At 57.4% G+C, this 5,000-nt stretch overlaps 1 protein-coding gene across 1 annotated transcript in view; it reads right to left on the bottom strand.

Moving 5' to 3' along the window:
• Window positions 1-5,000, bottom strand: part of LOC134437104 (cytochrome P450 2F5-like) — a 21,519-nt gene that overhangs the window by 12,683 nt on the left and 3,836 nt on the right. The gene's annotated exons all lie outside the window — the stretch shown is intronic.

The raw sequence follows: 5,000 nt of genomic DNA, 5'->3' as shown, positions 1-5,000 counted from the left end.
CGCTTTGCCATATCTACGAAGTGATTTTGTCACGTTATTTTTCAAATTTGTTTTTACATTTTCATTAGCATCAAAAACCCTTTTGAACATTTGAAGTGATCTGATGCACATAATAACTGAAATTGATGTGCATTACCCGAGTTAGATGGAAAATACATTAAGGTGACATTTTGGGCAATAATATCAGGTAATGACGTCTTTATGACGTTTTCTCCAATGCAGCTTTCGGATGCAAACAAGAGCCATAAATAAACTCCATAGCAGTCTCTAGTGGTTCTTCTCGCAAATGTTTTGCATTGAACTAAAATATTGACTTATACAGACTTATTGACTTGATAATATGCACTCTTTTGTAATCACGCCCTTCCTTGCATTCAGCTCTTCACTTCTAAGAGCCTTTTTTAATGTTCATATGTGCGATTCTCTTCCTTGCTCATGAGTGCTCGGCTTTGTCGTTCACACAACTGAAATCATGTTCTGCACTTCCCTACACGGGATGTTTGATATGACTTGTTCCTGGTATGGCCCTGTTTTTATTGCACATTTCCAGTAACGAGAACAAGGAGACAAAAGGCTACTGCTTATTTTGTTGTAACAGTAATGTCGTTCCGTTTACGAAACGAAAGTTCGGGAGAAGCGTAATGAAATCTGACAGGTCTAAATTAACACCTGCTCTGTATTTCCTGCTCGTCTGTCATTTGTCCAGTTCCTTGCGCGCTAGTACAGGCACGCCTACCTATCCACCTGAATCTCATCCTTCAATTACTCAACGCTGTATTTATTCCCCACTCACCTGCTCCCAGTCAGAAACTCGCTTTCTCGCTCGAACTACCGTTTGACGATCACCGCTCTTGCAAGCCTCTCTCTCTCCCCGCTCGAAGAATGGAAACTGATGCCGCCGCAGATTTGGACATCCAGGCCTCCGGATCCGAATTCGATGACTCTGCCCTCTCCTCCCAGCTCGAGTCCCCCGCTCGGAGGGTGCGTAGCCGTCTCCAGCGCCTGGCTCACTCCTCTCCTGCCGCCTCGGCTTCGCTGGTCCGGCTCCCGACACCAGCATCGCCACCGGGGCGCCAGCGCCAACCCGGCCGCTCTCCGGATCCCAGCCTCCGCCCTCGATCTGCTCGAGCGCCCAGGGTCCCGCCAGGTCGCGGAAGCCGTTCGCCTACGCCCAGCCGAGGCCGCCGGCCCCGCGGTTCCAGCCGCTCCGACCGCCGCCTTCGATCTCGCCGAGACTCCTCCCCGGCCCCCCTCCGTGGGTCCGTGCGCTCCCCCGCTCTGCGTGGTAGCCCCGCCCGGCGGCTCTACAGCTCCGATACCGTTTACCAGCTCCGGTGCGAGCTGCGTAGACGGGGCCTCCGATTCTTCTCGTCTGCAAGGAAAGCCGAGCTCATCCAGCAGCTCTGCATCGACGATGATCGCTGCCGCTCATCCCCCGCCCGGCGTGCCGCCATCGCGCCCTCTCTCTCCAGCGGCGGCGATGGTTCGAGTCAAGCCCCCACTCCGGTCTACCCAGCACCGACTGCCTCCCCTCTGGCCGCCCATGGCCTCGCCGGCCCGGCTAGACCACCCGCCACCCGCCCCCTGCCTCTGCCTCTGCTTCCAGCCCCCGTGGTCGGGACTGTTGCTCCTGCCGCCAGCGCGGCTTTTTGCCCCGCGGCAGCTGACCCACCGCTCCCCCCTCTCCCCCAGGCTCCTGCAGCCTTCGTTGCCGCGCCAATGGGGCTCACGGTGCCGGCCCGCTTTCCTCCCCCCCTCCTCCCCGGATACACGCCTCCAGCTCCCCTCCTGGCCACGGATTCGACCGTGCCCCCCGGCGGCTGCCCTCCTCCGGCCCCCGGCGCTTTCCGCCTGCCTAGCTACACCCTCGGCTCCGCCGGCATGCTGCCTCCTCCTCCCCACGCCGGGGTCAACGATCCCCCTCCGGTGTCCCTGACGCTCCGTCACCAGATCCTGGCAGGTGCGGACGTGGACCTTTCCTCTCTCCTCTCTCTCTTCCCCGACCAAGGCCATCGGAGGGATGTCGACTGCGGGTCCGTTATAGTGTCCTTGAAATCTACCGGTCCCGCCTCTCGGGTCCTGTCGTTCACCGAGTTCGTGGTCGCCTTCTCCCGCTACACCGACGTGATCTGCTCCGTCTTTCCCCACCGCCGACGCGAGCTCAACGATTACCTCGCCGTGGTGGCAGGGCTCGCCGTGTCCTATGGCGGCGCCCATTTTTACACTTACCACCGGCTCTTCTCGGCCAAATGCGCGGCCCGTGTCAGCTCCTGGAACCAATGCCCCTACTGGGGCGCCCTCGACCTGGAGCTGCACAGCCGCGTGTTTCTAAACGTGCAGCTGTCCACCTGCGCAGTTTGCTGCGCCTCTGACCACCGCTCGGCCGACTGCCCCATGGTCGAAGGTAACAAGCCGCGCACGTCCGCTCCGAAGGCTGCCACGAAGTCCACGGCAGCCGTGCCTACTCATTCCCAGTCCGCCGGGGCGCTTGAAGACCGCCAGGGGCATGACGTGTACCCCCGCCAAGTGTGTCATCGTTTCAATGTATCAAATTGTACGTTGTCCAACTGCCGTTTTTTACATGTCTGTAATTTTTGTGCCGGCGCCCACGCCCGCCTCGTGTGCCCCGTGTACAAGCCTGCCAATAAAAGACTGCGTCGAAGATATTTGAAGTCTCCTATCGTGGTGTCTGCCTTAGCCGCCGAACTAGCTAGCCACCCCGACAGGGAATTCACTTCCTATCTGCTGTCCGGTTTGACCCAAGGGTTCCATCCCGGCATTTCCGCCATGCCCACTACATCATTTGTTTGCGACAATCTCTTGTCAGCCGTCAACGACCCCAGCGTCGTGTCCGAGCTCCTGGCTTCTGAGGTCAAGTCGGGGTTTATGATCGGGCCATTTTCCACCCCTCCGTTTCCAAGCTACCGCGTGAACCCCATAGGCGTAGCTACTCGTAAGTACTCGGGTAAAAAGCGGCTCATCGTGGACCTGTCTGCTCCCCACAACATCCTGGTCCCAAGTATTAACTCCCTCATTCCCATAGAGGATTACTCAATGAGCTACCAGACCGTGGATGACGCCGTGCGCCTGGTCAAACTGGCCGGTCGCCACAGCTGGCTGTTCAAAGCCGACATAACCGCTGCTTTTAAGGTCATGCCGATCGACCCCGATTTTTGGCACCTTTTCGGTGTCAGTTGGCGCGGTCTGTTTTATTTTGCCGTTCGCTTGACCTTCGGCTGCCGCAGCAGCCCGAAAATTTTCGACACTCTCTCCGAAGCATTATGTTGGATTTTATCGAACAACTATGACACTAAGCTTTTGGTTCATCTCTTGGACGACTTCCTCACTGTTACGCCTCCGACTGACCACCCCTCCGCTGGCCGCGAGAGGGTGCTCGAAGTCTTCGGGAAGCTCGGCGTACCGATTTCTGAAGAGAAGACCTGCGGTCCCGTCCACTCCCTGGAATTTCTGGGTATCATCGTAGACTCGTCCGGATTCTTCACCGCGCTGCCCAAGGAGAAAGTGGATCGGATCATCACAGCCATTGACGGGTTCCTCACTACCCCCTCTACGAACAAGCAAGCACTGTTGTCGCTGTTAGGTCACGTGAACTTCGCAATGCGCGTCATCCCTCAGGGTAGGGCTTTCGTTTCCAACCTCCTGACGACGGCTCATTCCGTCCCCGCCCTGGATGACCCCGTCTCCCTGGACGCGCACTGCATGAAGGACTTGGAGATGTGGCGCATGTTTCTCCTGCAATGGAACGGTCATTCTATGTTCTACGAAGACCACCTCTCTTCTCCGGAGGATATCCGGCTTTTCACCGACGCTGCACCCTCGGTCGGGTTCGGGGGTTATTACGACGGGCGCTGGTTCGCCAGCCCGTGGCCGCCCGAGCTTTCTGATTTGTCACCGGACATGGCTTCATCGGCCGCGTTCGAGATGTACCCTGTCGTCATTGCCGCGCTGCTCTGGGGCAGTTCCTGGTCCGGGAGGAACATCCTCGTCTATTGCGACAATGAAGCGGCCGTCTTCGCCATCAACAAGTGTCGCTCTCGCGCTCCACTGATGTCTCGGTTTCTGCGCCGCTTAGTCTGGACCGCCGCCTGTCACCAGTTTACTCTCACCGCCGCCCATGTCCCCGGTACCCATAATGGCATCGCTGACTCGCTGTCCCGTTTGTCGTTTCAGAGATTCAGGACGTTGGCACCCGATGCGGACCCGGACCCGACGCCCGTGCCTCCATTCTCGGACGCAGTCTTTCTGTGACGCACCCTCTTCATTACCTCCAGAATCACGCTTTACGCCTGACTCTGGACGCCATGGCACCGCGGACTCTGCAATCCTACTGGACCGCGTGGTGCTGCTTTAAAACATTTCATCTCGGTCATGCAATCCCGTTCCCCTCTTTTTCTCCTCTAACTGTCTCCTCGTTCGCTACGTTCGCTAACATCACTCTGAAACTCCGGTGCTCCACAATCAGAAGATACCTGGCGGGCGTCCATTTTTTCTGTAAACTGATATTTGGCTCACCCTGCGAGTCATTTTCACACCCGCACGTTGCCCTTTTGCTTAAGGGCATACGTAAGGCGGAACCGCCTGCCCCGGACAAGCGGCTCCCCATCACGGCCGAATTGCTTGCTGCCTGCCTGGCAGTCCTGAGACGCGGCTTTCTATCCCCCCACCTGGACATCACTTTGGCTGCCATGTTTATCTTAGCGTATTTCGGGCTACTCAGACGCAGCGAATTCACCACTAGCAGCGCCTCATTTAACCCACTCATCCATCCTCGAGTCTGCGACCTCCGCGTTATTGACGCCGAGTCTATCCGATACATCGTCAAATTTAGCAAAACCGACCAGCTGGGTAAAGGCCACGCCGTTCTCATTTACAACGTGGCTTCCCATCTCCAGCCCTATCAGATCCTGTCCCGGTACATCGCTTATCGTTCATCCTCCGCCGCCTCCCGTGACCCTCTGTTCGTTTCAGACGACGGGAGG

Source organism: Engraulis encrasicolus, chromosome 21 (genome assembly GCF_034702125.1).
Source record: "Engraulis encrasicolus isolate BLACKSEA-1 chromosome 21, IST_EnEncr_1.0, whole genome shotgun sequence".
In the NCBI taxonomy this organism is placed as follows: domain Eukaryota; kingdom Metazoa; phylum Chordata; class Actinopteri; order Clupeiformes; family Engraulidae; genus Engraulis; species Engraulis encrasicolus.
Note: the sequence above shows the minus strand (reverse complement) of the source record. Positions and strands in the feature narration are given on the sequence as shown.